The sequence below is a fragment of the Manduca sexta genome, chromosome 12 (genome assembly GCF_014839805.1).
Source record: "Manduca sexta isolate Smith_Timp_Sample1 chromosome 12, JHU_Msex_v1.0, whole genome shotgun sequence".
Lineage (NCBI taxonomy): Eukaryota > Metazoa > Arthropoda > Insecta > Lepidoptera > Sphingidae > Manduca > Manduca sexta.
The window spans coordinates 8,142,084-8,165,445 of NC_051126.1; the positions used below are offsets into that span (position 1 = coordinate 8,142,084).

Sequence of the window (23,362 nt, forward strand, 5' to 3'; positions counted from 1 at the left end):
GAGCCAGTCCGATTACTACCTAGGATATACCTAGGATATACCTACCTAGGATTACTATATAGGATTACTACGATTACAGCCTAGGCTCAAAATTGTGATCGAATCTTGACCCAAAGTTACGAATTCAACATATGCCAGACTATGTCTAACCTAATTCCTAACTTATACCATGTTTCAACAAAAAATATTATCCTCATACAACGCGTAGAACGGCTGCTATCTGAACATGGCCTTAAGTGTCCTGCAGAAATAGACAGCTTTATTTCCCGCTTGCACTGACCCCACAATTCTTTCGTGACGTGGTATATAAAGTGATTTTGGATTTGAGCCAGCTTCGGACACAGCGACTTGCCCAGAATTAAGTCATTTTATACATAAATGATAAAGGCGACGAATGTTTTCACGCAGTGTTCCCGAGAGCTTGAGCTCTTTGCGAGTGAAACATTGGCTTGAGATAGAACAGGTTTAGACGTTGTAGGTGTGATTTAGTTTTATTTCGAAGTATTGTGACCTGGTTTTCTAAATTAATATTGTCGGGAAGTTGATGCTTGCCGAAATTCATGCAGAATCAATATAAATTTTTAACAGAAGTTGTTTTTATTTTAAGTGTGAAGCTGTATTTTTTTTAGTAGAGTTTAAAACCAAAAGTACACTTCAGTAGCCATATTAAATTGTCTATAGAATACTACAACAGAATATAATATCAATGTTGATTTTTCAAATTTGTTGTACTCCACCCATTCACATTGTACATTATCCAACATATCAAAATCCGAATTTGGAATCTAAATAAATTAAATAATTCTGATAACATAATCCGCAATCAATAAGGTCCGAGATAAGGATAAATGTCGTCAGTATTTTATTTTCATTTCACTTGAAAATGTTTAAGTTGTGCCGAGTTTACAAGCCCGCGACAGAACTCCGAATCGACAACATAAAACTTAAGCAATCTCGTTCAGAACTTAGGTATTGGTGCCTAACGCTGGTTGACTGGAAATGAAAAAATATCTCAAGTCTTTTCACTTGAAGTACCTAATAAACTGAACAGACGAAGAAATGGGACCGTAAATTATATAAATACTAGTGTTTGCCGGCGAATTCGTTTGAAAATACTGAACGTTTTAGAATTACGATGAATTTAACGTAGCAGAAGTTAATGTTTCTACTTTATGACGTGACTAGCGACTTAAATTAAGGTTTACATACGTAATCAAATGAAACGTCCGTAAAGACGTCTTGTTATGTCTGTATTTTATTTATGTATCGTTAGACTGCCTCGGTTGCGTAGTTTTATGGTGTCTCGTTGAGAGTGCGACTACCGCGTTGAGGTCTCAGGTTCGAATCCTGAGGTAAAATTTGGGTTTTACCATGTTACAAATAACGCAGTCTCAGTTTGGAGTCAGGAAGTTGACGGTGTATTACCCCCGTGGATTTGAAAGTACGTCAAACCGTTGGTCCAGCAACTGAGTCTCTCCAGTTATGTAGGATTGCTGTCTCACCGGACTATGAGAATGAAGGAATAGTTGACCCACCTGTGCATTGCGAACACACTTGTGTATGTATATCTTCTGCGTATCCGACCGATCTTTGTTGAAATTGGCCGAAATTTGGCTATGAGGGGATTTTTAAAATTTCATTACATAATCGTATTATAAGATCATCCTTTTGCACTAGTAATGAAGAAAATACTTAACTACTTTCATTCTGTTTATAATATTGTTTTTGTTTCTGGTACTCAAAGGAAAAATACAAAATATCTAAAATAAGCTACCGTCACAAAAATGTTTCTATATTATAGTTTCATGTTAATATATAGCAGGCAATACGTATTGTTTATATATCGAAGCCTCGTATGATACTGAGAAATATTGGTAGTATTATTCACTCTGTGAGATTTCCCGCCCTGTCTGAGAAGTTATTGAACATATCTAATTTCTCATCGCGTCTTCAGATCCTTTGGTTCGAGGAAGTAATAGTGTGGGTATTAAGATGGTTGAATTTGCTGAGTAAAATAAAAATGATTTATATAGATGTTATTATACCTACATATATATTTTTAATAATGGTTATGAGTCCGTTTTTTTCAATCGGAACTTTTTCCCCTAATAATCTATATATATAAAACAAAGACGGGTTTGTTACAACACTTATAACTCTAGATCTGCTGAACCAATTTTCATGGTTATTGATTCGTTGGATTTGTGTCCGCCCGGAATAGCAGAATACATCTTAAAAACAATGAAAACTCGATATGTGTAATAATACTTAATCATTTCAATAAATGCTCATTTTTGTTTATTAAATGTCAAACATTTGTTGTCCAATCCTGTCAAATATTGTAACAACTATTCATGTGTGCGTTCAGAAATTTATTTTGTGTAAAAAGTTTAGGTACTGTTATATTTGTTTGTTTTAGACATTAATTTGTGTAAATTATTTATAAATTATTCATTTTTTTAGAAAAAAAAACATATGCATATTAGCTGTAAATGGCAAGAGAGGGAAAGGAATAGGGTAGAGGAGAGAGGGACCATCTCGAATAGAAGTGTATAGACAAATCGAGAAAAATCCAAAATAGCTCAGACCGGGACTCGAACCCGGGACCTTATGATTGCAAGTCAACTGCTCTTCCTTCTGAGCTATCCGAGTTACTTTAGATTTACATTCGTTTTGTCCATATCTATTATCGAGCCACACCGTCCATCATACGGTAGTACACCATACGCATATTAGCTGTAAATGGTAAGAGAGGGAAAGGAATAGGGTGGAGGAGAGAGGGACCATCTCGAATAGAAGTGTATAGACAAATCGAGAAAAATCTAAAATAGCTCGGAATAATACCTAAGATTTATTCTACAGGTTAACAAAAGTGTAAATGTCTTTTTATAGGTTGTCTATGATTTTTCTTGATAAGCTATTGTCTGTCAGTGTTATTATATTTGGTGATTTTATGTGGTTTTGTGCGAGTGCATATTCAGTATTACTATTAATAACAATGCCGCGTCCTAGAAGATCTAATCTTTCCCAGCGGAGCCGTAATGCAATTAGGCAACGGAATATCGCGAGTCAATTATCTGATGAAGAACGAGAAATTGCACGAGAAGAGCGCCGCGTTAGTATGGAGCAAAGAATGGCCTTAATTCGTGCTTCTCAAACACAAGAGCAAAGAGAGGCAGCCCGTGAAACGGCTAGGTTAGAAACGAGAAATCGTCGAGCTTATCGTTCAGATGAACAGAGGAATAATCTTCGAAGTGCAAGAAGAAATGGTTCAAGTATTGATTTGAATCGAGCAGCGTTTCTATATGATTGCACCATCGACTACAGCTTACATGGTTTAGTTTGCATTGGTCCAATGGACGTTGTTTGCCAGCATTGTGGTGCATTGAAGTTTGCTGGTGAAACGCCTGGTTTGTGCTGCCTTGGTGGTAAAGTGAAATTGCCATTATTGGTCCCGCCACCAGAGCCATTGTGTTCCCTGCTTTATGTTTTCATATTTCTATTATTTTGTATCACTGTATTACGTTCATCAAAGCCTAAATTAGTTCAGCTAAAAGGTAACACGACACTCATTGACTGTTAGGCGGTACGAAGTTCGCCGGGACAGCTAGTAATAGATATAAATAAGTTACTTATGACATTTATTAATGTGCCGTGAAATTAAAAAAGTACTAGCTTTTGCTTTTCGTCCGGTTTTTGTCCGCGTGAACGAGTTTTCCGGGATATTTTTTTTCGACTTACTTGATTTGTAATTTGGTCGTTATATTCCGACCAAATTACACAAAATCATTATAAATTGTAGCCCATGTGTTATTCTAATATACACACAACATTACTGTAAAGTTTTGACCATATCCATTCAGTAGTTTTTTCGTGAAAGAAGAACAAACATACATACATACATATATCCTTCCTCACAAACTTTCGCATTTATAATATTAGTAGGACATAGTATAACTATAAAATATAAAGTTTAGAGGTTTTTTTATGCAAATTATATATAATTATTCTACTAACAATATTAAAAAAAAATCAAACACAGAAAGGAGTAACAGGATTACTATCAAAAGGATTTGGCTACGTCTTTATAACTATTCAACTACGTCTGTGTAATGTAGTTACTGACAAATCATGAAAGAAACCACTCAAAGCTGGAATGCTATCAGTATTGACTAATTTGTCAGCTTCCCTACAGATAATGATTAGTCTAATAGTATGAGTAACAATACAACAGTCATTAAATTATAAGTGGGTATACTGTCTTTTTCTTCTTGTGCATGTGAACAATAAAGAATTAAATAAAAAAAAGAATCTCCTGTTAAAATTGATTATTGTTGAGATCTTGAAAGTCTATGTGTTAGTCTTAGTGTTATTTACATTCAGCGTTTACTTAAGTTTACACTCTTACGGTGTCATAAAGTGTAGCATTTTTTTAATAAGGGCATGGTAAAGTGATCCCCTGCACCTGATGGTAAGTGGAGTGGGGTCCAATAGAATGACGACTGACGAGAGATGATTACCCCTCGACAGTCGACAAAATTATGCCGGCCTGTTGAACCGATGCATTGAATATGACGAAAACATCACCAGAATGAAGATAATGTACATCGCGGTATTCATTATTTACAGAATATCAGTCTTATTTATAAACTTATTTCAGCGTTAAGAGGTGGTTAAGGATTGCTTAAATAGCTGTCAAAGACATCACAAGTTCCTAGTTTAAACCTTATTAAGAGGCATGATGGCGGGTTTTGACTTACAGCTGATCGAGTAAATTTGTGTATTAACTAAGCATAGCTATGCGAAATTTCAATAAGTAAAACTGAAGATCGTCCGATTTAAGCCTCATTAATTACTGCTAGCAATAATCGGACGCAATTATTGTTTAAATGGTTACCCTGTCTGAACATGTGCAATGACGCGGCAATTTCCACCTTTGTTAACGTATATTATTAGCGATCTTTGTTCTGCGAGTGCAAGCATTATTAAGCTGTTGTATACACAAATATCAATTAACTTTGTAATACATTCTCAGCGCTGCCGGCAAACTCTACTAACAATAATCTTTGCCCCGCAAATCGAATGGCTTCAGGCCAACTGCTCTGTCTCGTAGTGATATCAGTACAGTTTGTTGGCGGATGTGGTATCCACTGCAAGCGATAAATGAAGATGGAAATATTTATAACTATTCATATATTTATAACTAAATATCCATAACTTTTAAATTGAAATTAAGTTATGAAATTTTATTGTCACTGTATTAAATTTGTAAAATATTGTTATGTTTGTTCAAATTTATCAATAATTCCTGTGGTAAAAATACCATAAAAGTAATAAAAATTAGTTTAACACAGTTTTTGTAATATTAAATGATATATAGGCTTTGTAATTCTATGTTGAGCTGCATCACATGTAATGTACTGCGTATAAGGTATAATTTATAATACAATGTAATTTATAATAATTGTCTATTTATAGTTTTAATTGTATTTATTTAGATATTTAGCTATATGACACTTTATTAATTACAATATTATTCAATATTATACTATGAGTTGCAGCAGCTAAGTTAGTGGAGTAACAGCCTCATCGAGTTACAAGAAACAATAGTTCCGTAACCAAATAAATCACTAGTTTAGTCAAAAGATGACTTGGCTTGTTTTTGTTATACGAAATGTCGCAACATAGTGTAGATAAGTTCGAGTTGGCTAAGCAGTTAAGTTTTAACATAAATCATAGCCTTATTGCATTTTTTTATTGCTTTGAATGACGAGACGAGGTTGCCGTTCACCTGATGGTAAGCGATACGACCGCCCATAAACAGTAGACACACTATCCAACGCTTTGAATTACAAAGTATTGTGTAAAACGCTCTTTTTACAGTAAACATTATATTAGCAAAATAATTACAGAATACAATTTTAGACATTCCCCTGCAAAGTGAATACCGTAAGGTATTCACAAAAATAAATTTGAGAAAGTAGAACTGAATTGGGTACCTATATTTTAAACAAATAGGGCCCAGCAACACAAATCAGAATGCTCATGGCCGCACACAGAATATGATCAGAATGCTCATGACTACAGACAATATGATCACAGACAATGAATGACAGAATATGTTCATGGTCACAGACAGAATATGATCAGAATGCTTATGGCTACATACAGAATATGATCAGAATGGTCACGGCTGCAGATAGAATATTATCAAAAAGCTCACGGCCACAGACAGATCAGATTAAATAAAATAAACAGTTACGCACGTTCGCATTGTCAGCCTGAAGTGTTGCGCCACTAATTTGACTTCACATGACTCCAGTCATTCCTGTCTCCAATGATTTAGTTTCTAAGAAAACACCCTCTCCAGTGAGCCAAGCAGCAGGCATAAAGAAGTTTTTGTTATGAATGTCTTTAATCGTACTAATGTGCAGACATCAATTCCATATGCATTCCCAACATATTTACTTCAACAGACGTAGACGTTGCCATGGTAACTAAAAATCTGAGAATCTGGTAATTTTAATTTTGGCATTCAATGATTCATCACAGATTTATTCCGATAGTTCTCTTCACATTCGAATTCAATGTAACTTCAAATTATCATTTGTATAATCCCACTTCTGAATGTAAAACGCTCTTTTTACAGTAAATATATTAGCAAAATAATTACAGAATACAATTTTAGACATTCTTTTGACAACGTCCAGCCAGAGAGAATAATAATCGAATAGTCGCCGCGTGACATATCTTCTCTTCTGCCAGCCAGACCGCGCAGCCGAATACTTCCGGAAACGCCCGATGTGATCGGCTAGGATAGCGGCGCGTAACAATTGTTTTGTATTCCACTGCGCTTGCCATCCTTTACATGAGATGTTAAGCCTTATTATGTTCAGTAGTTATACTGGCTATAATGTCCTTCAAACCGGGACACAACAGTGACTATTGAGGCTTGGCGGCAGAAATAGACATTGCGGTGGTACCTACTTAAGTTGACTCTCACATATGAGAGACCTATCACAAGTAAAGTCATTACACATTATAACATACTAAGTATTTCGTTCCTATGCTAAATTTAAAACAATGTTGATTAGCGAAAGTCGGCTCTGTAGCGTAATTTCGTCCTACTCTAACAATAGTAATAAAATAACGATATTTATTTGTGTGAGAAAATTAACTCAACACAAAAAGACATTGAACCAACCAAATAGAATTTTCCATTTTAAAACAGACTTGCTCCATATATATATTCTTAGTGTGGTAACCAGTCCCAGAGATACTTATCAAACCTAGGTGTTATATATCTATAGATGTAGACTTGTATATTATTTTAATACCCAAGGAAATTCTTATTTATAGTACTTTGTTTTGGCAGAACGTACTACATTGAGTGAAAGTGAGTGTAGTCCAAATAGACATTGACTAAAATACAGACATAAAACCCCTTGACAGTCGATAGAATTATCTTCGTCTATCGACTTATACAGGATTCAGATACTGCCCTTATCAGGAACGATGATCCGATAAGCATCGATAGTACAACCTAGTTTCAATGGAGGATTACATAGATAGATAACGTCAACTAATGTTCTCATTACCGGGATAAGATAATTACTAATGGCTTCATATACACTAGTAACAGTTGTATGATAATAATAACTTATAGACAGTAATCTAGGGAGGTTATTTAATAGAGAATGTACTAGTATTAGTACTTACGCCAATCTAGATAAATAGAATTCAGGAATATGTTGAATTGAAACGCTTGAAGCAGATTAGTGAAATTTACGTATAACTTTTTTTGTAGTTGGTATTCCAATATATGCAGAATGTGCTCACAGTGTCTTGAGCTCATTTTGAGTAGAAAGGACCACCAACCGAAAAAATAAATATATAAGTATACAATGTAGGTAGATATTGTAACTTCGACTTTATGTATAACTACACAATAGTTTTTTCATTTCATATGGCATAACAGTTATCTGTAATATGGTGATAGGTTCGCTCCCTATCAAATAATGGGACGGAATAAACATGGCGAAAATGGACTGCCATAGTTTTTTTTATCAAGCACTACAAAGTGACTGCACTGCACCTGATGGTACGCGCGATGTCGTCCAGAGTATCGAATGGGTTGCCATTATGCCAGATATCTCAAGCCATTTGATACAATCATGCCAGCCTACTGAGCTGCTTCTTCACGCTACGGTACAAGGACCCAGGGCTATAGGGAGGGAACACGCGCCCAGGGAAACTATTCCAAAGCCTGATGATGTGGCAAAGAGAGGAGTTGTGCCTTCGCCAATCCCTTCTGGACAAGAGGCGTGAATGTATGCAAATGCAATATTATATTGAGATTTGGAACAGTTTGCCAAATATACAAATCTATTATAAATTTTATGTAGATAGCAATTTCTTCAGGAGTACCAAAGTAAACGAATTGTATACTAGACTACTTAACACTCGTTAGCGTTTCATAGCACTTGTTATTATTTCAAATAAACTTTAGGTTGTAAGAAACTTGAGCGGCGTCCTCTAACTACAATGAGTTTCGCGTTCAAGAACAACACAAGTATCTAATTAGTTATGACGAACTGGAGACAGAACAAATTAAATGTTCAACACATTATAATTAATGTCAAGTTTGATATAAAGCATATTCTAGGGCCTTTTACCTCAAAAATAATATAGAAATATCTAAAAAAGTGCTTTTGATTTTTTTTATGAATTGTGTTTTATGTATAATAGTTTGTCCGCCCTGTGGAATGGGGGCGTTTGGAGAATTTCACCACGGTATCCCCTGCCTTTCGTAAGAGGCGACTAATAGGGGCCACGAAGGGGGTCGTCGGCGGGCAGTAGGGGGCTGACCGCCCTAGTGCATTTCTGTGCATCCTTTGCACATTTTTCGGTTGACCCCCGGGATGGACGGCAGTGTGTAGTTGGCCTCACGCTGCCGTAGACGCCGAGGGCATCCTTCGGTGCGCGGGGGCTTCTGAGCCCCCTCCCCCCCATAGGAGACGGGCCGCAAGGCGGCACCGCGCAGGGGCGGCTGCGGTCGCAGGCTAGACACTTCAACGTCAGAGGAAGCCCGCAGCCGTCCCTAATGCGCCGAAGAGGGCCACCGCGGAGTTTTAGCTGGTAGGCCGTGCATAGGTTAAGTTGTATATAGGGCTAGGGACTCGGCCCGGCGGTCGCCCGAAGGTCACCATCAAATCCGGGCGGCTTAACACCCGGCCGTAAGGCACGGTTACCCCAGCATAACCGCTCAGTCACCCCCCACGAAGGCTGGGCGGTAGTAATAAGGCACTTTCTCCGCGAAACCAAAAAAAAAAAAATAATTCGTGAGAGAGTACTACGGTAAATAAAGGAATAGATATAATATTATTTTTTAATATAGCTAATAATTTCCTACATTAATGTCTTTTGCTTTTGAATTGGTTCGTGTGGATAATACCAACTTCACGTGGGTTATCATGAGAGTTGATTAAAATTTTTTTTTGCTACAGACGAAGATAGAATTTTTATACTAATTGCATTTTTAAATACGTCTACAACCGATAACGTCTACATTTTCTGATTATGTCAAATTACATGAAATCTCTCGTTGGGCCGAAATGACCACAAGGTACATTTTTATCACACCAGGGCATCGTTAAAGAAAGCGAAGGTATTTTTTAGTAACCAACTATAAAGTTCAACCTAAATAAAAAGTAATCTCTTTTAGTGTCTAAGTTCCCGAGAGTCGAATTTATACGTTTTCAAATTGTTTGAAGCCGATGAGCTCAATTGTAGAAACATAACAATCGTGAATTGTCAGTTTCAGATTCTAGGTCAAATAAAAAAAATCTAAATAAATTCGATATGCTTTTTTATAATATTTTAATAAGACTATATTTATAGAATCAAACAATTTTAATACATACCACTCATACACTTAAAGTAGTAAATAGACTAGTAATAAATAGGTAGTGCTATTATAATGTCAACTATAAAATAAACCAATGTTCACAGACAATAAATTTTATAAACGCGCCAATAAAGATAACCGGCTCAGTAAAGCTGGGTCGAAACGGTACCTTATTACGCACGTTAAAATTGATATAAAATTGTTACAACCGTCCTATAAAGTGCTATCAAACGAGATGTGACAAAGGTTTTTAAATACGTGTCATACTGGACATTGTGTTTTTGTAGATTAATGATACATAAAAAGATTTTTTTTTATTTGTTCTTACCTTTGGTTTGGTGTATGTCATTAATTCCGAGGATCAGATCCTTATAAGCGATATTAAGGAATGGTGTAACGAGAGTTTGTGTTTTTTTTTGTTAAAATCAACGCGTTCGATACATGGTTAGGAATATTGATATCCAAAAATCCATTGATGCAGCTTTAGTTTCATTAATATGGGCCCCGAAACTCCTTTGAGCATTTTTCACTATTCCTCACAATTTCGGATTTCGCCATCCAACACGCAGTTGCAAAAAGCTGCCTGTATTCTACACATTAAAGGGTTGCTTTGATCAAAATATAACTGAAATCCCCCAGAAAAATATCATAAAGCTTGCAATGGTAGCGCGTATATTGTACGGTGAGTGGGATTTTTGGAGACTTTAATCCCTCTCCTTTCTTTCCTAATTCCTTTTAAGAACGATACGTAGGTTATAAATTTTGGTACTCTCATATAATTTATTGTAGGCATATAGCCCTAAAACATAAGTTTTTGTTCATATTATCGAGTAGATATTCAATTATATATCAAATAATAATCACATATTGATCTATCGCGTAAACCTCACAGGAAAATGGCGGTCAGCGATTTTGCGTCGCAGCATTTTTGCATGGAGACAACAGCTCAGACGGTACTAAAGGCTATAGACGATGTATACGGGGATGAAACCTTTCATAGTCGCTTATGTTGCTCACTTGCGCGTGGTGCAAGTTAACGGACATTTACTATAAGATATTGTTATACTGTTGCTGTTTTAGCGTAACGTGAGCACACACCTTTATCTATTAAGGGTGTAACACTGCATCTATTATGTATTTTATTGAGTCGAAATACACAAATTAAGTCTAATTGACTATTTTTGCGAATTAAGACTTATAATTTAATAACTGAACAAACTGCCCTTATAATAATGACAAACTGAAATATTCTATGTATCTAATTTAACCTTAGAAATTGCTGAATAAAATTGATAAATTAATCTTTAATTGTACTTTACTCTTATAGTGAAATAAGTCTTTCTTAAATCAAATATCTTGTTTAAGAATAAACAAATAAAATACTTTATTTCTAATGTACGTGTCATGTATGTATATTTCAAAACATGTTATAAGAATAGTCATTATAACTAAATTACATTTAAATCAATTATGTAATGCACAATTTAATCACTGGAAATCGATAATTTCCAAAATCAATCGCTATGATCTTCTCACTAGTGTTATTTCGTAGAGTACAAAAGTGTGGGATGACACACACACGCCACGGGAGACTCGAAATGAGCATATAACGCATCCTTAGAAGCTATTGACGCTCCAGACAGTATGGATAGCACATGCACTGAGCATATTGGTTATTTCGATGCGGTATTACCATAACATGAATGTAAACCGGTTTAGTCCGCTATTTTGTTGTGTTTTCTACTATCACTACTAAGGACGTGGAAATAATGTATGAAAATTTGCTATTCTAAAAAAAAATCACATATTTTGGTGTGTACGGTCTGTACTAAAAAAAAAATTTATTAATTAGGAAATTCCTCGTCACTTATTAATAATTATGGTTGAAATGGTTACGTTTCGACTTTAATTTTAACGGTTTCAATACAGTGTTAATATTAATTAATAGTACTCTTATTCAGTCATCGTATTAATGTTTGTTATGTGAAATGCATACATCCTCTAATTCAACATGCTATATATTTTTATTATACATATATTTGTCATGTGAAATGTATTCATCCACTAATTCGTTCAATATATTTTTATTATATATATGATTATAATTTGAGAATTCATATATTTTATTTAATTTATAATTAACACCTATGTTCACCAATTTGTTTTTCCAACCATACCGCGTCAAGTTCATCAACCCTTTGATGACGTCAATGTCACTCGTGGTGGAGTGACTCGCCCGAATACATTCTACTTTATACTGTACATATTTCGCAGTTCGTGCGAAACTATAACTAAGTTTTATAAACTTTGTCTAGTGGCTGCAAACAAACATTTTATAATATATTTTTTAGTAAAGTACTCTAGTCATATGTATGGCAAGGGTTGTATACTTACTACTCTTATGGGAATAAAATGTATTTATAAAATTTTTACGAGTATATGAATGAACTGCTCTAAACAATATTTTTTTGTTTCTCCGTATCATGTATTTTATACCTTATACTGATTTTCAGAAGAGCCACACTAGAGTTTCATGCTCGTTCTTTTCTGGTGAGAACTGCTTTCTGAACTTGTGGTAGTTTTAAAATCGATTGAATCTAAATAATGTATAAAATTTTACAGGTTCAAATATTTTTTTTCATATTGTTTCATTTATAAACGAGTACATTCTTCGTGGTATGATACATTTATAAAATAATCCTACAAGAGAGGTTTAGGGATATAACCCATAAATAGGTAGAGTTTTGAACAATATATACCTGATAGCTATCTTCGCCACATATTTGGGCTTTAGCTTAAGTGTCTTCTTAGTATAGTCGGCGTAGGAGCTAGGAAGCGACACTTAAGTTTCACTTGAAGATCGTAGAAGAATACGAAGAACTTAATTACTTAAAAAGTGTAATGCGAAAAAAGAAGAACATAATATGATCTTCACACTGTGACATTTGCCCCTTTTATATATAAGACTGCAGGTCATGGAAAATGTAGCAGGAGATTAAATTTTTGAATATAAATAATTTCATTTATAATCGGCATGATGACGCCAAATATAAATGTAATAAAATAATTATATATTTTTTTTATAATATAAGCTCATTTTCTAATTATTTTTTTTAGATACTAAGTCTTAAAAACTGCCAACCATAATTGTGAAGTACAACTTGAATGTAAGAATTCCGCTGCATTGTCCAAAGCGAAGAAAAGACGCGAGGACTTAAGTAGACACAATTCATATTTGTGGCTGAACCCTTTTTAGATACAATACAAATGCACGATACAGTTTGGCCTCGATTCGCAGTTGCGTTGTATGGAAAAGCTTTTATCCTAATGAGAGACGCAAACACTTTTGTACCGTTTTCGGCGTTCGACCAACGATTTTGGCCACTGGATTAGACGGTTGCGCGAGGCGTATGGTTTCATCAAGATGAGATTGGGCTTTAGATTTGGGTGGTATGCGTGAGTTCGAAAATGAGTTTTGGAAGGTTGGTGACGGGATTTGATTGATTGAAAATCGTTCTCAGTCTTACTTTGGAAACTGTAACGTTCTATGCTAATAAAGATATTACCAATGCGTCAATTACCCAATGACAGTAATCTGTATTATATTATAGACTGAATATAGACGATTTTATTCTTTTATTTATCCACGCATGTGTTACATAATATATTGTTGGACAAAAAAATCTTTTCTGTCTAATCATTTAAAAAAAAAATATTAATAATATTAGCTGTAAAAGCTCAATTTAAAAATGATCAATGTGCAGAAATTTGATTTATTCACATAAATTATCGTCCAAGTTCATTTAATACAGTAATAAGTTACAACTTGGCAAGTTCGAAACTTGAAGCAACTATGCAGTTTGCGACTTTAACTACTATGATCGGAATATATGAGTCTGTGAGATGTAGAGTTTGCAAATGACGTCTTGCATTGGTCACCATATTGTTATGATTTCTTACATAATAATGTCAATTTTGAGAATTTTCCACTTATTAATTTATTTTTCAGAATTTATTAGAATTTTCCACCTCTTTCTTTAATTATAGCTAATTTTAATAATATCCCTACTATATAAATAATTTTATAGATATCTATTAAATAGACTAAATCGGCTTGCCTTATAGAGTACCCCATAAAGAAATTAAATTATAAACATATTCGTCAAAATAATATACCTAAAAGATGACTTGATTATATTACGCAAGAATGATCCCGTTTGCGCGAGTCATGTTTTTTAACAACTTCAGTAATCTCTATTTTATATTTATATATGTAAGTTGCATAAATTTGGATGAATTAGAAGTCACCGTTTTAATACATTGTATATTTATATAGCTTTTTCATGCAGCTTTGCTAGCGTAACAGAGTTTTCCGGGATAAAGTCCCGCTGTATATTTTTCTGGGATAGAAAGTAGCCTATGTCCTTCCCAGGTTCTTAAATTATCTCCATAATTTTTTTTATCGAAATCCGTTTGGTAGTTTTTGAGGTTATCGCGTTCAGACAGACAGATGGTGCGGGCGACTTATTTTTGTTATATATTTTTAGATCTTTTTAAGATGAACAATTCAGTGATAGATGATCGTTGCGTATCTATTACTGTTTACGCAGCGCTCGTAACGGATGCTTTTAAAGAAATAAGTTTACCCCGTTTTTGCAACATTTTTCATTGATGCTCCAGTCCTATTGGATATAGTTTGTTATATAGCCCATAACATTCCTCGATAAATGGGCTATCAAACGCTAAAATAATTTTCCAATTCGCACCAGTAGTTCCTGAGATTAACGCATTCAAACAAACAAACAAACTCTCCAGCTTTCTATAATAGTATACATTACTATAATTATTTTATGTCTAAATCAAATATATTTACAGTTCATTATTATTTGTATGTAACATTGTATTATTCATATTATTGTATTTGTATACTGCTACACTCATCGTTGATGCGCGTACCTTATTTATCTCTGTACCACCTTAAAATTGACTAGGAAAGAATGCCTGCATTAATTTCGCCTATATACAATATGTATAATGTAGTTAAATAAAACTATTGTATAGATTTTATCGCAGTTATTTATATTATTCTAATTTTGTGTCTCAAAATACATCGGATCACCAAACGCTAAAAAAATAATATTTTTGTATAATTGTAAAATGAAGGTAGATATTACAATATGTACCTACATTTAAAGTTACAACTTTGACTTAAAAATATGACTTCTCGGATGACCAACCCCTCAGTCCGTCCCGTGACCACGAAGGTCGCAAAGTCTTCGAAACGTCGGAAGAAATTTATAATATGGAAATACGCGATTAAATCCGTAAAATAGTTGTATTTAATGTCTAACGTTCATGTAAACATAACAATTCATTAATATGTAATTATATAATATGAAGTACAAAATAAATCATAAAATAACACCTCAAATAATAATATCAGCCCTGTATTATATACTTGCCCACTGCTGAGCACGGGCCTCCTCTACTACTGAGAGGGATTAGGCCTTAGTCCACCACGCTGGCCTAGTGCGGATTGGTAGACTTCACACACCCTCGAAACACCTCAAAACAAGGAAATAATCTGAAATATATTTCGTAAGTCGTATCCAGCATGAACGACGTCCTTTAGGAAGGACCGACGTCAGGACAACCCTTTTTATTATAAAAGTTCCGTGAAACAATGTACATCTAGTTACCCAGTTGGTGTGCGAGTTTTCCCGGGAACGGTCAAACAATGATTTGTTGTTTCATGTCATTTGTGTTATTAAACCAGTATTGCACAGCTGGGTTTGTTAGGGTTGTCCTTTTTGTCGTGGGAAGATGTTATTGGCTGTACGTAGGAGTTTTGTTGTCTTTACCTGCTTTGGGGATAAGGTTTATATTAGGTTGGCAAATGCGTTTTGTTATTGCGGGTGTCGTTTTTGATCCATGTTCCGCTGTGTGGACATGGCCTCAAATATTAGATTAGAATAAATTTAAGTCTTTTTGATACTTTGAAGTTATAATACGGTTAGCATACCTGATTTCGAATTTTGTATTTCTTTTTAAACGATAAAGTAGTTTTAATATTTTTAAGTTCATTTTCTAGAAATGCCACGAATATATAATTCGCAATTTCACATAAACACAAACAATAATCTCGTTTTGTTATTGTATATACAAAATTATACGAACTTTAAACAATATTAGCATTTTGTGTCCATTAATCATTTTCACGTTGAGTTATAATTCTATATATTCGGAGGCACAGGTTTATTCAATTTGTGAAGGTAAGTGGAAAACATATTTCTTTCATGTATTTTTGGGGAAATTTGATGTATTGTTGTTCGGTATACCTTTGTGAATTTGTAAGTGTAGGTTTCATTTTATTAGAATTACCTCTATTTTGCACCGTTTTGATAGGTTTCACTAAAATACCAAAAGTATTCTTAATAAAAGATTTTAAACGTAATACAAACGTTAAAATAAAAAAAATAAGATCAAAAGATACTACATTAATATGCAAACAATCCAATTAGTAAAATTATCCGATTTTGCTACGTCGTAGGCTACACTTCGTAGCTCGTAGACGGCTACGCCCTACCATCACTCTTACTCGTATTTCATTATATCTGACACGATACAAGCTTAGTGACAAGATGTATCTATCAATCAAACTGACAGACGCTGTACAATGCCTGATGATTAGTAGTGAATTGTTTAATATTTTTGCCAGATGGCAGCACTTAGGGTCTGGCTGAAGGATTGATTTATAGGAGGTCTTAGACTGTCTATCTTCTGGCGATTATTGCTTTTTCTATGTGTATGTTTATCTACAGTTTGTACTATAATAATATGACACAAATAATTGATTTAGAAATCTGAAAACAACGTTCTGACTGCCTCGGTGGCGTAGTTGTACTGAATACACGGTACAGCAACGCTCAGAGGTCCTGGGTTCAAATCCCAGGTCGGGCAAAGTGATATTTGGGTTTTTCTGCTCAGTATCAGCCCGGAGTCTGGAATTTGCGCCCGATATGGAGATAGGCTCGCCTCCTATCACATCATGGGACGGAACACATTGGCGAAAAGGGTACCCTGGTTGCGCCTCTGCATACCCCTTCGGGGATAAATGCGTGATGTTGTGTGTGTGTAAACAAAGTTATTATTTGCGTTTCACACATTCAATTTCTCATCGCTTCCAATCGAGGGTTTAAAAATAAGTTACTTCATTGGTTGTAGTTGGTAACTTGCGGCTAGTAGATTCGTTATTAATTATCTTTAAATGAATTCGGGACGAGTTCTCAATTCCGCTAACTAGTTACCGTAATTAAATTGAAGACTATTCAATTGCGTCTTGATTTTCAGATGGAAAATGATAAACTGTTTCATTTACTCAAGTTTAAAGTTCAGTTTATGGGGTGTTCATTTGTGTCCTTTACATTCAAGTTCGGAATCATATTTTTTTAGAACGGAACTTTAGTATGGTTATAACTTCATGAATTAAAGAAACATTGTAATTTTTATTAAGATTGCTGTAAATATCCCAAATAAATAAATGAAAGAGTTTGTGAGATCTTCAGAATGCGTGTAAAACTTCAATCATTGCAATAATATTATATTAAAGTGCCTGACTGCCTCGGTTGGCGTAGTTGTATATCGGCAGTGCTGAGGTCTCGGATTCGATCTCCGGGTCAGGCAAAGTGAGATTGGGTTTTTCTACTCAGTATTAGCCCGGAGTGTATTTGTACCCGACAGGCTCGCCTTCTATCACGTCATGGGACGGAATACTCACGGCGAAATGTGGGTGCACCAGGTGCGCCTCTGCCTATACCTGCAGATTAAGGCGTGAGAGTATGTTAGTTATGCAACATTTTTCCTTCAAATTGGTACGATCAATCATATTTATTACTATCATTAAAAAAACGAAAATTATCAATTTAAATTACCTTAATAAAATAAGCTACATAAAATTATTCATTTGTTACCGGCATGGTTTATCTTTTGTTTCAGACGGTGACAGAATGTGGCGGAACAATGAGAAAATGGGTCAAATATCATCTTACCCGGCTGCAGTAACAAGCTAAGGATTAGAAGATATACGTACCCATTGTGTCACAACAATATGTGAGATTTGCGCGTTGTTTAGAACAGGTTCCGCTAAATGCATAAATAATGCTATTGTTGTATAATTGTGTTGGCATTTATTATGTTAAATTAATTTTACAAGATCCCAGAGCTACATCGTACAAACTGTTGTGAGCGTGTTATGTATCTGGAGGTTTTGTGTATTCTATAAAAAATTTCATTATAGTAATGGTCTTACTGTATACGTTTCCGGGATATAAACTCTATCCCCCTTATTCATAAACGTTTTTTATCTAAGGACGAAGTAAAGCTGTGATAACAAGCCTGTTTCTCAGTGCCCAACGGCACTGAGAAATGGACATAGGGCCGTTGTGATTGGTTATTATTGTTGTATTTCAATATTAGCCAATCACAACGGCCCTACGTCTACGCACTGCGAAGACTGCCATGCCGTCAGCACTGAGAAACAGACTTGTTATCACAGCCTTACTCGGTCGTTAGATAAAAAACGTCGATGAATAAGGGGGTATATGTTTGTCCAGTATTGGTTGTATAAATGTATTAATATTGTGCAAATTCAATTAGAACCTTATACTTTTATTTGTCACTAAACCTCAAACATCTTCACACAATGTCACCCTTATATTGTAAGTGATAAGGAGGATATTTTATGTTCATTAAAAAAACCGCTTCCTATCACATTACGGGACTAATATATGCTCAGTGGGTTGTGGACTAAATAATCTTCTATAATATACGCTAACAGTAAACTCAAATAAAGAATACATAACATTACCCTCATTTGACAGACACAGAAATAGCACTAGAAACTCATATCCAGTAATACAATTACAACGGATATATTCCTTTGTTTTATAAAAGCACATACTTGGATTAAAATTGTATATTTTTGCATGGCAAAAGCTTAATTAGCATTTTCCACCGTGGCTGTTACATTTTCCGACGAAAATGTGTCGAACTCGTGTTTTCGCACAAAAAGTAGCATTAAGCCTTACCGTATCCGTCCGTCGGGCCGCCTCGAATGTGATCCTATAAAAAACACTGACCTCTTTTACAATGTTAGAATGGTTGGTTAAAAGCGGAAATGTTGGCTCTTTAATGGTCACTTCGTGCTAATATAAAATGTGTTTTCACGCGCCCGAGAAGTCTAAGTAAGTGGGTTTATTAATCTATATGAATATGCGTAATGCATTAATTAATGGAAATGAGTAATTTTTGAATATCGTAGATGCGTCAGTTATTTTATTTTATAAATTTGATATTAATCGAACGTATTCGTACACAGATTTTATAATCTTCTATAAGCAGATCAATATCTCAGTTCTTGATGCATAAAAGGCTGTGGATTTTCGCCATGCTTTTGGTATATTTTGCTGATGGTAGTAAATATTTATATGCATCCGGATAGCAACCACCGTATACAAAGTATTAACACCGCGATCCAGGATCAGCCTGTGTATATCCGGTTCCAATAGGCCGGCATAATCGTTTTAATTGCCGAGGGGTAATCAACTCTCGTCAGTTGACATTTTATTGGACCCATCTCCAACTACCATCAGGTGCAGTGGGATTAATTTATCGTGCTTATATAAAAATATCAAACTGAAGTCATATTAAGTAACATCATGAAGTACTTTGACTCCAACATGAATATATAGTTGCAAATTAGTGTTTCTATTATCCAGTAAACGCGCTAAGAGCGTGGTATTCCACAATGTCCTCCAAGATCTGTCTAACGCAAGTAATTTTCCGCTGTTTGAACTGCAAACGCAGGCAAGGTGAAATTCCTAGTTTACTAGGAATTCACTCACCAACTCGTCCTCCGAGTGTGCCATTTCTGCTAACGCAGTGCCGACTTGAACTTAAGTTATAAACGAGAGCGATTAGTAATCATCAAAATAGGAGTATTATGACATATAGCTAGTTTCTTAATGAGCTGTAAAAGGACAAGCCATGTAAAAGCCAGGAGAATTATGTCAAGACAAACGTTTAAATTTATTAAAATTATTCTCATTTTATTTTTTATGATATATTGATTTAGAAAATCATAGTAAAGAATAATTAATAGAATGAGATTTTTTGACGGTTTTTTTAGTTTTTGGTAGAAATATGATACTTAACATCTATGCCACTTAGCTTCCGGTATGTAATTCAAAGTTTTAAATGTAAATATTCACCACAGCATCCATTAAAAGTCAGAGAGAAAGCACTGATTGAAAATATCGATGGTAAGACTTTAAACTACATCCAATCAGGGCAAATTCTTAAAGAAATGAATACTCTAAGACTCGGCTCCATATTTTATAACTTATATATGTCTTTTAATAGTAACGGTAGTTTTGAATAATTATTTTTAAATCCCCAATATTAGACGTAGAAAAAAAAACTGTATTTTTTCGTCGTTGCCGTTTACCTATTGGGGCACAGCTCAAGATTCTCTTCAGACATACTTCGTTAATTAGACTCCTGTGTAAATTTGCTCAGCTGATTCCACTTGATGACGTTTTAAAGGGCTTTTTCAGTCGTATTATAAACGGAAAACTTTTAATGGACTAAATTTTATTTTAGTTTAATAAGATTCTAATTTTGATGGTCTAAAGATTACCTTTCTGTAGCGAACGAGTTTCACTCAAATACAATTGAATATATAGTTGTCTATTTCAATAAGTAATGGATGCTGTTATTAGTGTTTATCTATATGTAATATAAAAATGAATCTCTATTTCCCTTGGTCATGCCACGCGTGAACGGCTGGACCGATGTCACAATTTTTGTTGTTGTGTTTGTTATTGTCAGGAGAAGGTTATTATGAAAAAAAAAACAAAAAATTGCGCGGCAAATGAGAAAATTTAAGAAAACTTAACGAAAATATTAATTTTATATAACTGTCAGCGATTGACAGAATGCGCGCTGCAAATTCATAGTTAAGACGGGACAATGTCTGTCGGGTCAACTAGTAAAGTAATAAAAATGTCATTTCGACCAATAGCGTACGTAGAATGAATTTTGCCAGCATGCTATAAATAGTATTTCAAAAGGTCAAAAGGCACGCCATTTATGATGTTGCATATACAAACTAATATGGAAGCCATATTAAGATCGAATTCAAAAGAAATATATAAAGAAACATAATACGTATTAACGATGTAAGTAGTAACAAGGTTAAAATCTAATCAATTATTTTAAATTTCTAAATCTTAAGTATTCGTATTGACTTTGTAATTATAATATAATAATAATAATAATTTTGATTTTTTATTGCCACATTCGAAACCCAGATCTTTAATGTAGTTAAAATTTGTCAGATTGTAATGAATATCTAGGTAATTATATCCGCGTTTACATTAATTTAATAGTGTAAACAAAATAGTAGGTACTATCTTGAACGTACTTTAAAGTGTGCAAATACTCTTTGAAAATATATGTCATATACCCTCTTGTGTATTATACTTCCCAGCGGTGACGCGTGTACAAAATTGGTTAAATTGACATTTCCTCTTACACGAGTTTCTTTAAATGAAAGAAAACATCCCGAGGTAACTCGAATCCTTTTTGCATAATAAGTTTGACTCCTTGCGGTAATCCTAAGAAAGATTTGTCCCTTTGAAAGGTTTTAGGGATTTCCGAGGATTTGGCTATAAATAAATTTTGTGGATGGTTACACAATTTTATTTTAAAAACAATTTCTAAATGTAAGTATAAAAATTACTACTTATAAGTCGCGTTATTATATAAGAATAACGAAGTAATTGAAAGTAAATTGTCAACCAGCTATGACAGCAAAGTACTGAGAGTTAAGCCGTCTAGTTGGCTTCGGTTATTACCAATAGTAGCGCTCTAAGCCGCGGCGGAAACGTATGGATTCAGTATTATATCCATCTATCCTACGATGCACGATGGATTTAATGCATACGTATGACACATTTGGATTTTAAATTTACAATATCTTGTGATTGAACACGTGCAATTTTTGCTCTTTATATCGAGTTTAGGCTAGTCTAGCCCCCAGTGTAGTAATCATGTTATGGTTATTTCAAATTGTGGGCGGCGTTGCCGTCTACGTAATAAATATTCTTAAAATTTTAGAAAATGTTGGTACAACATAAACCGGTGATTGAAGAAAGGTAAAACCTTGAATGTGGTTTCTTTATGTGGTGATCACTTAGAAAGGATTTTGAGAAATCCTCCTATCTTGCATACGACTATAAGAATAAATCTTTAGTGTGTTAGATGAATGGTTTATTACATCTTAACAAAAGAAGCTGTACTAACATAAGGAAATATAATATGTGTAATATTGATATTAGTGTCCTTCAAAGGAGGCAGAGGATAAGCATGTGGACAGCCATAAATGCTAAACTATATTCTTGAATATATGTGTTTTCCGACCCCATACTAGAGTGCGATGAACCTAAATGTATTGACGAATAGATATGATAGTGGTGGTGGATGTAAGGGACGGTGGGCTTGTGAATGGATGGACGAGCAGGTGTAATATTAATATTAGCTCTTACTGTATTAGTTAGCGGCTGCCTTAGGGGTTAGGAAACGGAGCAACTGTTCATCGTTTCGTCCTTCAAGAGGTCTCGCAGTTGCAAGAGATACAAAGGATAAAACATTACTCTTCATTGACGATCAGGTAAAAAGTCCTCGTAAAAATCTGTCACCCAGGATCTCGTGATTGTTTAGGCCGCTACTGATCTTCAATTTACGAAACTGCTTTTCATAAATGTTTTTGTCCGTGACTTTTTCATAACGTAAGTAAGGATATTAATTCCAGTGACAGTTGGAGTGGTGCGGTAGGAATGTATTCTTTATACATAAAGGCATCGTATATATCATAGTGAGAGTTGGCCGAGTCCCAACACGATGTTTGCGTTGTAAGTACTGAGCTCTAAGGGGACTACGCTTGGTTATGGACATTAATCAGAATCGTGACACATTGAACATAGGTTCTTTGTTTTCGGTTGTTTCGGAATCGTTTTGATGTAAACTCTGATTCTAAATATTTTAAGTTGGTTTTGTTTTTTAATTTTCAAAAATGTTGATCGTTGTTGTTATTTTACAAGAAATTCTGAAAGTTCCTAGAATATTTTTATATGAGAAATGGAAAGAGGTCACCTGCTGTATTGGGAGCTCATATAAACAACTACACTGTCTGAGATAAAAATTTTCAAGGAAATATGTAGAGATTTGAAGATTTATTACCAAAATTGGATTCCTGAACCACTGCGAGATTTTTATGAACACCATTATCTTGTTGGATCAGATAGACACAATAAAACATGTATTATTATGCGCGTCACATTTAAATATCATTAAAAAACGGATTTATTCACGTTCTCCAAATCAATACTCGGGTGG

General features: G+C 34.6%; 1 non-coding gene across 1 annotated transcript; it reads right to left on the minus strand.

Annotated features, from left to right (window-relative positions):
- Window positions 1-2,579: 2,579 nt before the first annotated feature.
- Trnaa-ugc lies at window positions 2,580-2,652 on the minus strand. The gene has a single exon. It is a non-coding gene; the product is annotated as a tRNA-Ala (tRNA).
- Between the last annotated feature and the right edge of the window lie 20,710 nt (window positions 2,653-23,362).